At 36.2% G+C, this 19,609-nt stretch overlaps 1 long non-coding RNA gene and 1 other non-coding gene across 2 annotated transcripts; both read left to right on the top strand.

Annotated features, from left to right (window-relative positions):
- Positions 1-6,552: 6,552 nt before the first annotated feature.
- On the top strand, positions 6,553-6,655 carry LOC130466579 (small nucleolar RNA R71). Its single transcript, XR_008926774.1, has one exon. It is a non-coding gene; the product is annotated as a small nucleolar RNA R71 (small nucleolar RNA).
- A 9,575-nt stretch (positions 6,656-16,230) lies between these two features.
- LOC110790596 (uncharacterized) lies at positions 16,231-19,086 on the top strand. The gene is made up of 2 exons (XR_002533833.2): positions 16,231-16,668; positions 18,284-19,086. It is a non-coding gene; the product is annotated as an uncharacterized lncRNA (long non-coding RNA).
- The last annotated feature ends 523 nt before the right edge of the window (positions 19,087-19,609 follow it).

Below are 19,609 nucleotides of genomic sequence, written 5' to 3'. Positions count from 1 at the left end.
AATTTACTACAGTGCAAGATATTTAATTATAAAAAATAATTAAAACATATATTGAAGCATGAAAAGTCTAAACATTTATCATGAATAATAACTTGAAAATTAAAGCAATCATGCAATTCAAACAAGTTATTAGCATTTTATTCGAATTTATTGTTCCGGCAGGTGTGAATAAAATGATTCCAAGACCCTAAAACCATTGAAGAATTAAGCACATTATGTAGTTTGACTCAATTCTAAAACATTTTAGGTAAGCAAAAGCCTTTTGCTAATAGTCTAAAAACTACTCTTGGTTGATAGGTACGTCTAAGAACTTATTAGGTAAACCTATCGATTTTGCCACAACATAAAAGGACTCCTTACTTATATCGTTGAGTTTCACCAAAACTAGCTAACATGTACTCACAATTATTTGTGTACCTTACCCCTTTAGTATCGATTAGTAACACCTCGCTATGGCGGAAAACTATTACTAAGATCAATGTAAAGGATATCCAAGTAAGTGTCATTTTGGCATGGCACCTTTTAACTCAATTTTTAATTTGGAACTTAAGGCTCTTACTATGTTGGTTAGATTTTAAGTGAATTAAAATCCTTACTCATGCAACTTAATCAAGCCACAATCTCATGCATATTTAAGACATATTTAAAAACAATAAACAACATAAAGCATGCATAAGATAATTGTGATCTAGTATGGCCCGACTTCATCTTGAAGCTTCAACTTCAACGTCCATCTTGAAAATGGATTGGAAACTCCGTCTTGAATTTCACCGTGGGAGGCGCCATTTTCTTCAAATAGGATAAGCTATAATTAAACTAATTACAACTATTTGATGGTACGCATACCATATTTGAATTGAAAAACAAATTTGGTGCATTAGACCAATTACATTCAAATTAATGGTACGCAGACCATATTTTCTATCCTATTTGGGCCATACTAGTCACTTCATAACCTGCAAAACAGTACATATACAATATATACCATTCACCCATTCATTATCATGAATGGCCCACATAGCTGGTTAGTAAAAACACGTTTGTATGCATCACATAAATATTTGCAGCAATTAATCAAGGGCACCAATAATCTACCAATTATTCAGTCCTTATTAATTCTAATCAAGTTGTTTAACCTTAAAGGATTTGTAGACCTAATCAAGAGTTTATGACTAAATATGCTCCCACTTAAACCAATAACTTTATATTCTTTACTAATTTTAAACATAAAATTGTATTTCTAGTCTAACCGGAAACATACAAATTTAATTAAAATTTAAAGCTCATATAAATTATAATTGAATCCACTTATTTAATTTATTTTCAGTTGAATTAAACGAATTTAAATTAATTCAAGGTTTAATTTTAGTAAAATAATTAGTATAAATTAAAATTTATAATAATTATAATATTCAAAATTAAAATCCGAGAAAACAATTTAAATTATTAATTTTAAAGTTAATTAAAATTATTTCCGAACCGAAAATTTCAAATTAAAATTAAAACGAACCAATCGGGTCAAGACAAGGCCATGGGCTTGCGCCCATACCTCGTCAAGTCCAACAAGCAACAAATTAACCTCTTGTCACTCGATTGATCGTACCGCAAAGCCCAAGCAACAACGCACCAATGTGTCAGGCCCAGCGAGCCACGCTTGCGCGCAACCCACTGCCCATCGCCTTGGCGCGCTGCTGGCCATGGCTTGCTGGACAGCTCGTCGATGCCTTGGCCCATGCCTTGGCGTGCTGCTGGGCGAGGCAACGCATGTGTGGCGCAGCATCCATCGCTTCCCACGCGTGCTTGCCTTGCTCGCTGCACTTGCTCGCCCGTTGCCCCATCGCCCACACGCGTAGCACACACCCCTTAGGCGCATTGCCTTGTGCATGCCACGCTCGTTGCTCGCTGCATTCGTACCCCACGGGCGACGAGCTCCCTTACTCGTCGTCGCGTGCCCGCACTGTACAACACCCCTTAAGGGTAACACGTAGCATCCATTGCTTTGTGCGTGAAACATTAGTGGGCGTTTTTCATAAAATTTAAAAATTTTAATTCAAAATTAATGACAAATTAATAAATCATATTAATTTCATAATTTTAGGGCGAAAATCGAAAATTTATTAATCAATTAATTTCCGATTAACATGGATTCAAATCTAGGTCATAAAAAATTTAAAAGTTTAACATAAATTAACAATTTTTATGGTGGTTTTTAATCATGGGTACCTAATTAAATTATTAATTAATTATAAAAATCTAATCAATTCTAAATTATTCGAATTTCAACAAATTAATCATAATTACAAATTAGGTTGTATAATTAACAAGCCTAGGCATTCAAACTTGTTAAACATATACTGTAGGTCAATCAAATATTCAAGATTTATCAACAAGAAACGCAAATATTCAATTTAACATCTTAAATTTACAAACTTTTGCGTTCGAAAAACTAAAACCTCCGAAAAGTCATAGTTAGGCTTCGAATTTGGGAATTCAGGGTTTCGGCGAAAAAAAATCTTTTTGTCAAAATTTTAGAATGCCTTTTACATGCTGAATTGAAACAAAAATCACTCGATTTGGTTGAGTAACGAATATTCTGCCGAAAAACTGCGTAAATATAATTAAATAAACACAATTTGCAATTAATTACGAAAATTAATCACCCCTTTAATTCTTTGCAAATTTATAAAATTTAACCATGTTCATGCAATTTAGATTATGAAAATAATAAGAGGCTCGTGATACCACTGTTAGGTTATGATACATATGAATAAACATAAATCATGCGGAAAAACCATAAAGCCAGGAAACATATTATTTACACATAATCATTTAGCATAATTCAGATGCATACACTTTGTAGCGTGCCCTCCCTAGCTGCGCCCGAACCGAACAAGAACAAGTCTTTAGGACTCCAAGTGTCGTCCCTCCGTAGATAGTCCACAACACGTCCGGATCTGCCTTAAGCTTGACCAACTAGAATCGCCCTTAAGGTACTAGGATTTTCGGCTAATAGGCAAGTGTTTGTGGTTGATTTTTGCTTGAAAATCTTACCTTTGAATACTTCAAATCGTCTCTCTAAATATATGACCCTAGGCCCTTATTTATAGAGTTTATGGAAAGGAATTATAATCCTATTAGAATACCAATTTAGTTTAATTAGAATCCTATTAGGACTCTTATTAAATAAATCTATCTACTAGGATTAGGATTTAATCGTAGAACAAATTCTAATAGCCTTAATATTTGTATTGCACACAACCGTACACGAGCACGAGCACGAGCACGAGCACGAGCACCACCCGCGCAAGCCTTACGGCCCACGCGAGTCTGCACTCGCTCGCAGCCCAATGTCACAGCCCACTTGATTACTCTGCTCGCGCCAAGGCCTTGCTGGGCCTGGCCTTGCGCTGGGCCTGGCAAGGCTCGGCTGTGTGTGATGCGTGTGGCTTTGGTGGGCGATGGCCCGACTTTGTGCTGGGCCTTCGTCTGGCAGGCCTCGTCCGATGCTAATTCGTACGATACGCTTTCGATTAAATTCTCGATTCCGGAATTCATTTCCGATACGAACAATATTTAATATTTCCGATTCCGGAATTAATTTCCGTTTCGAACAAATATTTAATATTTCCGTTTCCGGAATTATTTTCCGATTTCGATAATATTTCCGATTCTGAAAATATTTCCGTTTCCGGCAATATTTCCATTTCCAATAATATTTTCCGATACGTACCATGTTTCCGTTTCCGGCAACATCTACGACTTGGATAATATTTATATTTCCGATACGATCCATATTTCCGTTTCTGGCAATATCATCTTTTCCGGAGTATTCATTTACTTGCCTTTGACGATCTCAGCTCCCACTGAAACCAAGATCCGTCGATTCCGAATATCCATAGACGGAGTATTTAATGCCATTAAATACTTGATCCGTTTACGTACTATTTGTGTGACCCTACGGGTTCAGTCAAGAGTAAACTGTGGATTAATATCATTAATTTCACTTGAACTGAAGCGACCTCTAGCTAGGCATTCAGCTCACTTGATCTCACTGAATTTATTAACTTGTTTAATTAATACTGAACCGCATTTATTAGACTTAACTTTAAATGCATACTTGGACCAAGGGCATTATTTCTTTCACAATGGTGTAGCCCAAAGCCCTTTGATGACGTTTCAAAACATTAGTGAGCTTGAGCACTTGCTCGTCGTCCAAAGAAGAGTTGATAATAACGGGATAAGAAGAATTTGGACCGAGAAAGACGTACCTTAAGCTCGAAGGTAGAGGTTTTAGCTCTACCTTAGGAGCTTCCTTACCAATTCGGCATTCATGATTATCCGAAGCTTCATTTCGATCAAGCACAATCAAGCATTGCTCCGATTGAGCGCCAGGTGAGGTAGAATCCAATAGTTCCTTGTAGTTGGCCTCTTCAACCCCTAAATCACCTAAGCTTTCTCTATTCAAAAGAGCACACTCAAGTGGATCGTTAGTAGTGAGCAAGTGCTGATGCATGTCATACACTAAGGGATCAAAAGAATCGACCAAGAAACATTTCTCATTAGTAGAACTAGGATAACTCATGGCCTTGTTCAAGTCAAAAAAAAAACTATCCTTCCCAACTTTCAAACTAATTTTCCCTTGCTTGACATCAATAATGGCCCCAGCCGTGGCCAAAAATGGGCGACCAAGAATAATAGGGACATGCACATCCTCATCTATGTCTAGGACCACAAAATCGACGGGGATCACAAATCCACCAACTCTCAAGGGTACATCCTCAATCTTGCCAATAGGGTATTTGACCGAACAGTCGGCAAGTTGCAATGTAATGTTGGTTTGGACAAGATCACCAACTTCAAGCTTGGTATACACCGAATAAGGCATAAGACTAACACTAGCACCCAAATCACACAAAGCATTGCTTATTTCAAGCGTCTTAATAGCACAAGGGATAGAAAAACTACCCGGGTCTTTGATTTTGGGTGGCATTTGGTTAAGGATAATAGCACTACAATTTTCGGTGAGGTTCACCGTCTCCTTTACGTCACAATCTCGCTTTCCACTCAAGATTTCCTTAAGAAATCTTGAGTAGGTTGGCATTTGTTTCAACGCATCCGTAAACGGGATAGTGATATGCAATTTTCGAAGAACATCAAGGATTTGAGAATTGCACATCTAACTTGTGCCTTATGAATCTTTGGGGGTAGGGAAGTTTAGGAGTGGGGAGAGGTAGAAGAGTTTCCTCTTTTGGTATAGGAGTATCTCCCACATCATTGATGGGAGGCTCCTCTTCTACCACATCATTGTCTCTAGACTCAACGACTCCCTTTTGATACTTCCCATTGGACTTAGAAACCTTATTAGCTCTAGGAACATCATCTAAAATTCTCCTACTCCTTGTCACTATGGCATTCATTTGCTTTGGAACTTGGCTTTGGGGTGGGAGACTAGCATGCACATGATGTTCCTTAATGGTATTAGCAAGTTGAGCTAATTGGATTTCAATCATCTTCAAGTGAGTGTTGGATTTCTTAAATCCATCCTCAAACTCGACATTCTTCTTGGCTTGCGCCCCCACAAACGACTCCATGAGATCCTCAAGATTAGACTTGAGAGGCGGGAGTGGTGGAGGTGCATTGCCATAACCACTAAGGTTTGGTTGATATTGGTTGCCAAAGGTCCTCGGTCCATTGAATCCGGGAGGTGTAAATTGAGACACACCATATGGACCTCCCGAGTTCAAAGGATAACCCCCACTAGAGGCACCCCTAAATTGCCCGTAAGAGTAGTTATAACCCCCTCCACCTTGATGGTTGGGATTATAACTACCTTGATTGTATTGGCCTTGATTGCCAAAGCCTTGAGGTTGACCATAGGGTGCTTGGCCTTGATAGCCTTGCACCCTATAGCCACCTCGGCCTTGGCTATCATACCCACTTCCTTGGCCATAGCCTTGGTGGGAACCATACATAGGGGGCCCTCTAGGTTGCCTAGCAAAATTTTGATTGTTGGGGTTATCATTCCTAGACCTCTCATTTAAGGCATGAGCATACTCCATATCAAAATCACCTTCATACGAAGGGCCATAATCCACAAAAGATACATTATGAACCAAGGGGCATGCATTGGGGAAATGACCATAATCTTGGAAATTATCACAAAAAGAAGTGCCCGGAGGCATAGTGTCATAGGAACTAACCTTGCTCTTCCCCTTAGTGAGAAGAGTGGCCGAAGGTGGTGGGATTGTAGATGGTGATGGCGGTTGGCTTGGTGTGCTTTCAAGCTTCTCCAATCGCGAGCTAAGCTTCTCAATGATCCTAGCTTGCTCCATAGCATAAATCGATCCTTTACCATCATCATTCCTTCCCTTGCCATCATAGTCCCTTGCACCAACGTGCCAAGCTTGATAATTTTGGACCACGTCCTCAATTATCTCTTCAATTTGATCTTGGGTCTTGTTCATAATGGGACTTCCCGCGCCCGCAGCTAGACTTGTCTTTGAACTTGGGCTCAACCCCAAGTAGAAGGTTTGAAGTAACAACCACTTAGGGATCCCATGATGAGGGCATTCCCTTTGGTACTCCTTAAAACGATCCCAAGCTTCGAAAAGTGACTCGTCTCGCCTTTGCTCAAAGGATTGGATTTTGTGGCGATATTCCGCCGTCTTCCCATGCGAGTAAAACTTGCTCAAGAACGCACTAGTCACCTCGTTGCAAGTGCGAAGTGAGTTGGGCTTGACCTCCTTGTCAAGCCAATCACTAGCTCTCCCAAGTAGTGAGAAACGAAACAAGGTCAACCTCACGTAGTCCGATGTAACACCATTGTGCTTGATTGTGTCACAATAGTGCTCAAATTATTTGAGGTGCTCGTGAAGTGACTCGTTGCTCTTCCCACAAAAGGGGTGGCTTTCAACCAAGTTGATCAAGGCGGGCTTGATCTCAAAGTTGTTGGCACTCGTTGTGGGGGCTTGAATACCGCATGTTGCTTCAAATGCCCCCGGTATTCCCAAGTTCTTAACCGGGAGCGCCATATTCTCAAAAGCTTGCTCACTCTCTTCTTGTTCCTCACCAACACTCAACGATTCGAATCTGTTGTGGCTTGATGAGCTAGACCGAACACACCTTAGTCTCCTAAGTGTCCTCTCCAATTCAAGGTCAAGATCGAGGATGGAGGGTCCTTTGATGAGCACGCCCCCTATGAAGCATACAAACTCAAGAAAACTGTGAGTAATGCCAAGGAAAAGAAATCTAAGAAAAATTGCAATGTTTTTGTATTTTCTAATGATAAACTAGTCTCAACTTAACTCAATAACAACGACCGTTCCCCGGCAACGGCGCCATTTTGATAGGGTCTTTTTCCTTCGTTGATAGATCAACACCTCACCAAATAAAATTTATGAAACCGCTAGACTAACCGGCTATATGAACTATAGCGGCAAGTATAGGGATCGTCCCATAGAAACGGTGGTTATCGAGTTTAGATGTCAAGCTAGTTCGAACAAGAATTTGGTTTGAATTATCACTAAGAAACTAAAACTAACAATTATGCGAAGTTGAATCAAGAAAAGGAAACGTTAGGGAGTTGGGGATAGGCTAGGGAAATCGGGGGAAATGAACTAAACTATCTAGCAATGACGATCATGCAACGACTTGGCAAATAGGCAAATAACATCAAGTGACGTGCTCGCCACCTCTCGGATGGAGCACGCGAAGCAACCTAGCCTAAGGAAGAGCTTTCGCCTAATCCTAGACTAAATTAACTTGCATATAATAGGCACAACTACTTGCTTACACAAGATAGGCTCGCAATCTCTTGCCAAACCTAACCTATGCTTCCAATTGAATCTAATCGAAGAGCATTTGCAACTACCACTCAATTAAGCATGGATATCCTATCACCAAATCATATTTAATCACATTAATCCATCAACAATCAATCATCAATTTCCCCTAATTAAGCCCCTAGATTGTCCCCTTTCCCTAACCTAATTCTACTCACTAATCATTCTAAAAATCAAGAAATCCATTAATTCTAGGCTAGCAAGCATGAAATTGCAAGATTAGAAAGAGAGAATCAAAGAGTAGAACAATCAATTGAACAATCAACTAGAGAATTAAGAATCAAAGTAACTAAAGTAAACACAAGGAGAATTCAAGAATTAAAGGAATTAAAGAGAAATCAACAATCACAACAAAAGCAAGAAGTAAGAAATTGAATTGAATTGCAAGAAATTAGAAGAGTTTAAGAAATTACAACTTGATGCTTCAATGGAGGAGAGTTTCTCTCTCTAGAAATTGCTGAAAATCTATTTTGGGATTCTAAAATGTTAAACTAAAACTCTACACAAAATAAAATAAATGAAAAATCTATTTATAAGTTTCCCCAAATAGAAGCCGAAATTCGAAAATATACAGCCCGCGCAGCCATTCGGTCGCACATACCCTCTGTGCGACCGAACAATAGAGAACATGTTCGACCAAATTTAATCCTGTGCGAGCGAAGGCAGCGAAGAACAATTCCTTCGTCATGTGCGACCGAACGAGAAATCTTGTTCGGTCGAATGGTGTTTCTTTGGCTCATGTCTCCTTTGCAGTTTGATTCGGTCGAAGAAAAAGACCTGTGTGGGCGCACAACTTTTGTGCGGTCGAACAGAAAGACCTGTGCGGTCGTTTACCAATTTTGGGGCATTCTGTCTCCAAAAATCCATTTTGTGCGACCGAACAAGAAGGAACGTTCGGTCGCACAAAACTGCAGATTCCTTGATGCCATCAGCCCTCCTCTGTTCGGGCGCACAAGTAGCAACTCGATCGCACAAGCCCTGTTTTGGCTCAATTCTACTTGTTTTCCATCAATTTTATCATAATCACCTATAAAGCACAAGATGGAAAGAAACTTATAAAAATCACAGAAAAGGCTATAAAAACTATAAAAAAAGCATAACAAACTAACATGAAATCCTATCCTAGGAGCGACATAAATGTCGCTCATCAGTATTTCCATTGGAAGTGAACTTGCAAAAAATGAATCATTAAAACTTAGAAGTAATCAAATAATATAGCATGCTATTAATCTCTTTCATATGTTTATATTTCCTCGATATTCGTAGCTCGGTACAACCAAGCAACTAGCCACAAGAGTTCATCGATTAGGCTGATTAAGAGAATTTCAGTGTTAAAAACTTGATGTAACACCAATACTTGAAGAAAATTTATAAATGTATGATTTTAACACATATAACAGAAAATGACTAAATTGGTATTAGACTCTTAGGAACTCTCTATAATTATAAACATCTATTTTCCATAAAATAGAGAAATGAACATCTTCTAAACACTAAAGTACTAAACAAATATCCTGATGAATGACATAATTTTTCAACATCTGGATAGGAATCATCTTACACGTCCCTAAAACGTACTTGCAAAATAGGAAATCTGCACACACACACAAAAAAAGGAAAAATTATTTTGCATAAGCAAGAGCAATTGCGGGAGCTGCAAAACCAGCAGCTAGCCTTTAACAATGGCTCCAATGCTGTTACCAACTAAAACAGGCGTGCACAAGATGCATCAAGCAATGAATCTTTTACAAGGATATGATCACCATTGTAGTATGTTTTTAATAAAAACTTCAGTAACGGAGTAGGGGAGAATAAGCAGTCAAATGGGTTCAATATTTTAATTAACACAACCAACAAATATTAACACCTAGTGGAAGGGGAAGCAAAAGAGTTTTCCGAAATAACTGATAAACTAGAACAGTTAAAGTGAGACAAATGAAACTTAATCTCACTTCTGTCACTTGATTATGTTCAAAAGCGCATAGGAACCAACCACTATTTTCAATACACGGTATTAATGTCTGGAAAACTCATTGCCAGAAAATTAAACATAAGGAAAGGGAAACAAAAAGCTTTATATAGGTAAAACTATTGAAAAAATGAAAAGTGGATTAAATTTTGGTGAGCTTTGAAAAGGGAAAAAAGATACCTTAGCCTAACTAAGAAAACAACAGAGTTTTGATTACCTCGTCTAAATCACAACAGAAGGACACTAGTCCTCTTCATACCGTACTAATACAGAAGAGAGATCCACCTGTATAGTGCAATTACACAACATCAATCTCCCTATATAAAGAACGGGTAAGGAAGTTTCACGGAATTACAAAACATATCCAGTGTAAAATGAACAAACCCTCAACCTCAATGAGAGAAACTCTACCATTGAGTAGCTGACAAGAGCAGTTCGAATGTCAAGGCTACTAAAGACGACAAAAAGTCCAGTTAGTACAGAAAATGTGACAAATGTATACCTTCTTTCATAAAGCAGCAACACAGACAATCTATAGTATTTATGTGAATCTTTAACAATAAATTTGCAGAGCGAGACATAGACAGAGAGAGAGTTAATTAAACAATTGCGAGCTGCTTTTGCTTTATATCAAACACAACAGTTTCAGATCATTCAGCACGTCCTCTTCTTCCCAACAAAATTCACAGATAAGAGAACAAAAAGAAGAAAGAGGAATTCCACTAACCTACCATCTTAGACCTCTTATTATAATTCTAGCCTTCATAAAAAATACCTTTCCTATCACTCAAGTAAGTTCTAGTATAAAACCATTAACACGCTTTACAATCAGTGTCAGCATTACATACCAGACTGCGTTTACTGATCACTATTTAGAAAATTTCAGCAAGCAATAATCTATTACCAAGGAAAAATGGAGACAGAGATTACTAATTATTTTCTAGACTTCATCTATGTAAGAGAGTGGAATTATGAGTTATCCTAGTTTATAGAGGTGGCCATGGCCTCCCCCAGCCCCCCTTAATTCCACCACTGAACTGCCTGCAATTACTTCAGAAACTCAGATAACAATAGGGCTACTAAGTACCAACAAATTTAGGTGCAGGGATAGGCAGGATATATAGTTGGAATTGTGAAAATCTAGCAAAAACACAATTCAATCACTCTAGCTGGTGTTTTAACCAGACCATCAAGGGTATCCTCCCAGTCTTCTCAAATTAGCAATCTGGCTCAGTTCAAATTCATTCTTCCCCAGTTCCCACAATTCAAAAGGTCAGGAAACTAGGAAAGAATGCAGGAGCCAACAACAGTATTGAACACCAGTACAACCCACCATCAAAACTACAACAATGTTGAAGTCCCTGCAGACCTTTCCCAAAATACTTTCTGACCAACAAACAACCAACACCCTCTCGTTAGCCATATTTCAACACCCCAACACTGTCCCTTTGATCATTGACAACCCTCATTTAAGCTTTTGGATCAACAATGCAAAGCTTTCATCACAATCAAGAAGTTTCATAGCATATAGACGGTAATGAATCAAAAAAATTACCCCGCATTCAATTACAAATTCAAAAAAGAAAAATTCAATTGCAAAGACGGCAACACACGTTTGACAAATTAACATAATGTACAAAAAAATTATTGGAAGATTACTGCAATTACCTGAATTCTTGCACACGAGTTCAATTCATTCTCACCTCAGTTCCGAAGTCCACAAAGGAAACGAGATGGAAGTCCGTAAATTGTCAACAAATTCGCCAGAAAATCGATTGATTAGAGTTTGTAAATTAGGTTATTTTTTAAAATTCAACAAAACAATTAACAGGATTAAAGAGATTACCTAATAGAGTGGTGGGTTGTCGAAGACGACAATTCGAGACCACCATCGTCGGCGGTACTGGGAACGAGAACGAGAGAGAGAAAGCGAAGCAACACCAACAACAATAGCGCAACAACAACAACAACAACAACAACAACAACAACAACAAGAACCGCATCAGCGGCGACCAGCCAGAAAGGGAGGGGAGGAAGCAGCCATTCCGGCGCAGTGACACGGAGGAGATCGAAAATTGAATTGGAGGGGAAGGGAGGTGAATCGGGCAGAAGATAGAGGAGGTGAATCGGGCAGAAGGCAGGTCTCCAAAATGATATTTCTGAAAATTGGTTTTGGAAGGGTGATGTAAATTATATAAAGTCAAAGCAATCAACTTAGAAAATGTTTATTTATTTAAACTCTCATTGCTAAACATGGCCTAAAAAACGGGTAAAGGTCAATAAAGACAAAAATAGCCTAGATATTTTCGCTTTCTGCTTCTTAACACATGGAGGAATTATAAAAAAGTATCTACATCTGTACAGTTAACCAAGTAGAAATTTGATTTTTTTTTTTTCTAGAAACTACTCCCTCTGTATTTATTTAAGAGATACACTACATGAATAAATATATTTCTTAATTTGATTTTTTAATTTAAATTCTTAGCTTTAAATAAATAACTTTCGAGTAACAAAATCCAAAATTGTTAAACGAGATTTCCAAAAAATATTATCTAATGTAATAATAAAATATTCAAATTCACTCAATAAGTTTTGATCGATAATAGAATATTTAAATTCACATAAGAGTTAATAATAAAATATTCAAATTCTCTCACTTATTTTTAAAACTTCGAAACCATAATCTCAAATTCGTTTAGAAAGAAATTTTAAGAGAAATATTAAGACAATATTTAAATTTAATTATCAAGTTAAAAATTGCTCAAACTGTGGGATATTACGCTATACCACCCCTAGATTAAGTTTCATCCTCGAAACTTTAAAATGTAAAACCTTAAGTAATTATAATAAAAATAGTTGCTAGTTACTTTTAGTTATAAACAATTGAAATAAGTAGAACTTATAAATGTAAGTATAAAAAGAGTTCATATAAGCTAAAAACTTAGTTATTCAACTATTATGTATGCAGCACGAGCTAGCAAGCTTTACTTAAAATTTTTATGGATGATAGCTCTTAAATAGGTAGCATAACTTGTGGCACGGGTGAATGTTTGTAGTAATGCGTCCAATAATAAATTCAAACAAAGTTAAACTAAGGTTCTACCAAGTCAATGAGCTCCAATAAATTTCAAGCAGGTCAACAAGTTTACTCTAACTCTATGGTTTACTATCTTGCAAGCATGTATGAATATGTCCATTTACTTCAATTCAGATTAATCAACTATTCAAGTTTAATCGGTTCCAATAAGTTCAGTTGAGTTCAGTTAAGTTCAGGGTTAAGATTTTGGGGTTTAGGGTTTTGGCATAATTTATTTTTCATTTCTTTTATTTACAATAATAACAAGCCCATATTCAAGACTGTAAACTAAAATTACGTATTGTTTTTTATTAAAATTTAAGTGATAAATTTGGCCAAATTTCTCTATGTTATACGGTAAGGCATTGTTTGGCCAAACTTTTAGAAAGCAACGCTTGTTATTAATATTTCAAAGAATTATAAACAATTTTACTTTGTTTGGCCAACTGTTTATTACTCCGTAGTAATAATTTCATATTTATACTCCACAATTTATATCATTTGATTTTTTATGACGAAGAAAGTACATTTTTTTAGAAAAAAAGAACCCACCCAATATTTTTACCAAAACATATCGAATTAGGTCATTTAGCTCAACCAGTTCAAATAATTTTTAATAAGGTCTTATAGTTTTACTCTTCTGCCATGTGCAGGACTTATCAAGTCTAATCAGTTCCTATAATTAAGTTTCAATCAGGTCATCAGGTCAATCGGGTCCAATAAGATAAGTTATAGTTAGAAAAAGTTCAAATATTATAATTTGACACATAACACACGCACCTTTAGGTATATTTCAAATTAGACCAATTGTTTTAACAAAGTAAAACATAGCCATCCGAGAATATCATTACTAGAATTTCAATTTTTAATGACAAAACTATAACGACAAACCAGAAATATTTTCATATATAACTTTAATGTACCAATTACAGCGACAAACTTATCCGTTAGTCGTAATTACCTAAATGTTGCTCTATTATTAATCTGGCCTGGATAAGATTTCAATCTTGAACTAACCTGACTTTTTTTTTTCTTTTTTCATTCTATTTATTAAACCATTTAGCCTAATTTAATTTATTAACTTACCAATCATCGTTGGAGATACTTCTTCCATTTATATATATATATATATATATATATATATATATATGTATATATATATATATATATATATATATATATATATAAAAGTATAAATAGAATTCTCATTTTGATGGGCCAATTCTTTGTTACGCGCTGCTTTCGGCAATGATTTTTCCAAACAAGATGCAACAGAGGCAATGAAATTCGATTTCTCTTCTACCAGTGCTTAAGAAAAAGTCAACGTATGGACTGACTCTTTTCACGTCTTTAATTTTTTCTACCTTGGCGAACAATGTCAAACCAAGACCGATCAATATCCGAACGACACAAACAATAGTTGTTGTTACCAAATTCAACCGTCATTATTAGACCTGTCAAACGGGTCGTTCGGGACAGGTTATAAAAAAAAATTGGGTTCGGGTTGAATCGGGTCGGTCACTTTCGGGTTCGGGTTTACAAATGCTTGTTCAAGACCCAGAACTTTTGGGTTCGGGTCGACCCAACGAGTTGAGAGATTTTGAAACGCGCATTATATTTTCATTAATTTTGGTGATTAATTAATGGAAATTTGGTGAAAGACTACCTTTAAGTTTGGTGGTTTTGTGAATTGCTACCTTTTAAAAAGGAAATTATATTTTACTACCTTATAAGTTTGGTTTGTTTGACTAACACTACCATTTGCCGTTTTTTGTTAGTGTTTTACGTCTTTGGACTCCACTACAACGGTTATTTAATATGCCAAATGCACAAAATAACATTTGAACAGAGATATTTAAAAGAATAGAAGAAATACACGACGGAAAACATTAACGAAAAACGTCAAATGGTAGTGGTAGTCAAACAAACCAAACTTATAAGGTAGTTAAATTAAAAAAAGTTTTTATAAGTTAGCAATTCACAAAACCACCAAACTTAAAGGTAGTGTTTCACAAAATTTCCTTAATTAATATACAAAATATGGGCACAAATTAACAAATTTTCCTACACAAGTTTATAGTTTGACAAATTCAACCATAAAATGGCGTATAATTCAAATTAAAATCATATTACACACAACAATAGTAAAAACAACGTGTTTTTTATGCTTAAATTTTCTCAAAATCTCATTTATTACTATAAATATAATGATTTTCAATCGGTCGGGTCCAAAACGAGTTTGGTCGGGTTTTGACCCATTAATTTTTGGGTTGCTCGAGTTCGGATAAAATCGGGTTACGGGTCACAAAAACTTGTTCATGATCCAGTATTTTTGGGTCGGATCGGTTGTCGAGTCACGTCGGTTTTTGACAGGTCTAGTCATTATACATTCCAAAAAAAAAGGTTAAAATAAAAATAAAATAAATTTGTCGTTATTATTGCTACAAGAGACGCGGGATTAGAGCGCGGGCATAAAATTCCCAAAAGAATTCAAAGGAAACCGCTTCAGCTATTGAGCGTCAGAAATTTCAGGTCACCGCGCCTCTCCCTCAATTCCTACCCTCTTGTGAACTGCCCTCCCCTACCCTACTCTATTGAAGAAGATCAATCGGTGATTTGATTAGCGGCAAGTCTCTGATGAGGTTCTTCTTTTATCATTGAATAATTTATCTAATTTTCCGCTTTTCTCAAGTTCGTTTCGGACCATGCATTTCTAGGGTTTAAATACGCTGATTATAGTTTGATTAGTCTTCTGTGTTTGACTTTGATTCTTATTTGTGAGGAAATACGTTTTCTGCTTCATTGTCATGATTTCTGGTTTTAATTTTGTGTATGTATAAATTATATTGAGTTTTATATATACTGGGTTGTTATTGGGCCTTCGAGCAGGTGAGTCAATTTCCAACTTCTGAAGTTTGATTTTTGTTATTGATTGAATAAGATCTACTGTATTATCGCTCTTTGAGAAAATTGAAGTTGTTGATTTTTTTCTTCTGAAAATGCAAAGGTTCATGTTTCAATTGTTTCTAGTTTTTGTTAATTTTGAAGGTTTAGTTAGAATCTGAAGCAATTTATTGATCTGACTGACTTGAATTTCAAACTTTAGGTTTTTGCTTGAATTTAGATTTAGAATGCTGTCAGAAATACAGTAAAGTTCACCAATTCTGAAGGTTCCACTGGTATCTATTGCAATTAACAGAACTACTGGACTTTGAATTTCAATTATTTAGGGTTTTCCTTATCATTTATTCATGAATTACAAATGTGTTGGAAATGACGATTAAATCCTTTATAAGTTCACTACAGTTGAAGGTTCAACTAGGTTTTGAAGCTATTTACTGATTTATTCAATTTGAATTACAAACTATATGATCAGAGTTGACCATAGTTGACTTTCTGGTATTTGTTGTATTTGTTTAGCTTCTGTATATCATTATCTCATCTGAAAAATTATGGCAGGTGAATTCATTTAGACTAGACTTTAAAAATGAAAATATTGATGGTATAAAGATCATGGACCTTCAAAGTGAAGCTTCCAGCCTCATCTCAATGACCTTCTAGGTGTACATCGTCATCAATTAATTCTCCGGCACCAACGCCTGTTGTTGGCTGTCACTAGTGATGTTGGATTGAGAATATTAAAAACCGGCAATTTGCATCACTCTTCAAGAAAATATAGGGTTTTGATGTCTCTAATTGTCAATCCTCGTCCAAGTTAAAAACCTAGGAAATGCGTTAAGGTTTACCTGCCGCCGCCCTTGATCGAGTACATTGTTGCTGAGGTAATTTCTCTCTGCAACCGTCATTTCAAAGTTTCATTGATTTCGCTGTTTTGATGTTGGTTTTGCTGAATCTAACCATCTAGGGTTTGATTTATTTGTGAACTGAACTTTTTTTTAACTTTTGATTGAGTATTTTGACTTTAGATGTCTGTTGTTTGTTATTGTTAGGCTTGAATTTTTGATATTGTCCATAGAGAACACCTTGAATCCTAATTGAGGCAATAGGAATGATAACTAGAGTTTTCACAGTGGCATGCAAAAGTTTTTTTGTGGCAAAAGTTAATTAGCATAAAGTTGTAAGAATTGATTGAATTTTTGGTGTAATTCTGGTGTCAGATTTGCAATATCGAACAATTCACATCACAAATTGAAGCTTAGTTTAGATTTCTTTTGGAAAAAGAAATCTTAATCGGACATGGAATTTGTGAATAACCATTGAAATAGTTGATCTGCATGTTGAATTGTTTATAACAAAGTCGTTGTATTTTTGTTGGGAATCAAAGTTTGAAATGAATGGCTTAACTTTGAATTCTTTCAAGATAATTTCGATTGATACTGACCTGCAAGAATGTCAACTGTAAAAAAGTAGTTTGCCCAGCTTGTTGAATCATAAGTTAGTTTTCAGGCGGTAGTTTACCAGGAGACGAGCAACGCGTATCCTATGTTCTCTTAAGAGTGCAAATTAATAAAAATTATGGATGTACTCCTACAGAAAGTGTATCACTCTAGAAAGTGTGTGCAAATGTCAACTATTTCAACTATTCTACTTAAGAAAGCAATGTTATCAAGGACCATTGGAATCAAAGGTCTGGACTCTTGTATCCATTGGTTGTTAGAGGCAATTGAATCAGTCGTGAGTAACATAACTATGTTCTTTGGTCCGTTCCAAACACATGAACTTTTTTCTGGTTCTTATTTTGTGTGAGATGGATTAATTTATTCAATAGTATGTCTCTTGTGGCATAACTACTGATATATCTGCCAAGGTGTTTTTTTCAATTAGCTGTTGCATATTGATTGCGTGCTCTGTGCCGTCTTATGACATCTCATTACAATTGTATCGACTATATGGATCCCTCCCACGTGTCGTCTTATGATAGGATGCCCTATGACAGTATGACCCCATTTTAAAGGAACTTCTCCTCATGCATATCTCCTACAAGCAGCGTCATTGGGACTATATATACATGGGTAATCACCAATATACCTCCTAATTTGTTTCGTTTTTTCAAAAATTATAAATGACTTTAATTTATTCGTTGTTTTTATATTTTCTTTCTTTATTTCCTATGGTACAGGAACTATGTTTTACGCATGTAATAGTGATGAATTATCTAAAATGAAATGAAGTAATTTCTAAGGAGCTCAGGCCTTTGTACGAGACAATGTGTAAGAACAAGAGGGGTAGCTTTCTGGTTTAGAATTATTCTGACATTGAGTTAACAAATCCACCAATATTAGAGTCATATCAAGTAATAGGGTTACAACACTCTAGATTTAATGAATGTTGTCAGTTAGTGCCGGAAACACCTTGCCCCTAAATTTTGCTTGAAGTTTTTTTTTTTCTACTATGTAGGTTTGTTTGATTAATGAAATAATAACTTTCTTTTCTCAGGTATATCGATTTTATGATGAATGGCAGAGGAAGTATGGAAATGCCAATGCGTGGAGATATTGCACAGATGTTATAATATTTATAGACTTGATATTTGTGCTGATACTATGGTAGGGGACGCTATGAGGAGAGGCATCTCAGGTGGTCAAAAGAAATGACTGACTGCATGTTACTTGTTGTGTACTTGTGTTTAATACTGACTTGGATTCGCCGTAGCATACTTGTGCATATGTGTCAGCATGTGTTTATTATGCATGATTCATAATTTTTTTAAAGTTTATGCTGGGATAATTAACATCCAAAGCAATGGGCATACTTAAGATGACTTATAGATATCCAAGGTTGAGCCTGAGGAGCTGCTGAATGTGCGTGATTAGAACAGGGAAGGGAAGACAACCATGTTCTTGATTAAGTGGAAAGGGTTTCCAGCTTGTGAATCCATGTGGGAGGAAGCCTCTGTTGGTTTACAGCGAAGGAGCAAGCACAAGCACCTACAGCAGGCACAAAGCATAGCAGGATGAGTGAAGAGTTACCGTTAGCCACTAGAGGACAAGAAGAGCAGCAGAAGGAAATAAATGAAACTGTACTTGGTAGAATAGCCTAGTGCATAAATAGTAGAGAAAAAGAAAGAGAAGGCATTATGGAATTTGTATTGTCTTTGGAGATTAGTAACCTAAAGTTACTTGTTTGGAGATCGATAGCCTCAAGCTATCTGTTTGTACTGTCCGTACTTTTGGATATTTGGCGAATTAAATCTACAACCTTTTTCTTAATCTTTATGTAGTGCTTCTGTATTTGTGTTGTTTGTGTTGTTGTGGTGCTATGACAAAAACTGTGAAATTTTCCTGATTTTATAATGTTAAGTAGTATTGATCAACATCATTCTTTTCACTGTTCATTTCCAAGATATCAAGGACTTTATGTTCGACTATACCTCTTGCAGATTGTTGTTCCAAATGTCAGCAACATCTTTCAACTTCTTTAATTCGTTCTCCGAGCTAGTTCTAACTACATGGGCAACATTGTTCTCATAAGAAATTCTGGTTTGCATGAATCACATGTGCTCACTTAAGATAATAAAAGACTATGTGAACTAATATGTCACTACACTTTATTTTATATGAAGCTTCACTACACTTTATTTTTTCCTCTTAAAACTACCATGACACCAAACCAATAAAAAGAGTATATTAGCTCAATTGGCAGAGTTTTGTGCAATTGCACAATGATGTAGGTTCGAATCCTACATAGGCTACTATTAGTTTATAATATTATTCTCCTATTGGTTGATCATTTACTTTAGTTTATGATACCATTATTAATATC

This window comes from Spinacia oleracea, chromosome 1 (genome assembly GCF_020520425.1).
Source record: "Spinacia oleracea cultivar Varoflay chromosome 1, BTI_SOV_V1, whole genome shotgun sequence".
In the NCBI taxonomy this organism is placed as follows: Eukaryota; Viridiplantae; Streptophyta; class Magnoliopsida; order Caryophyllales; family Amaranthaceae; genus Spinacia; species Spinacia oleracea.
The sequence above is the reverse complement of the archived record's forward strand: the minus strand, read 5'-3'. Positions and strand labels throughout refer to the sequence as shown.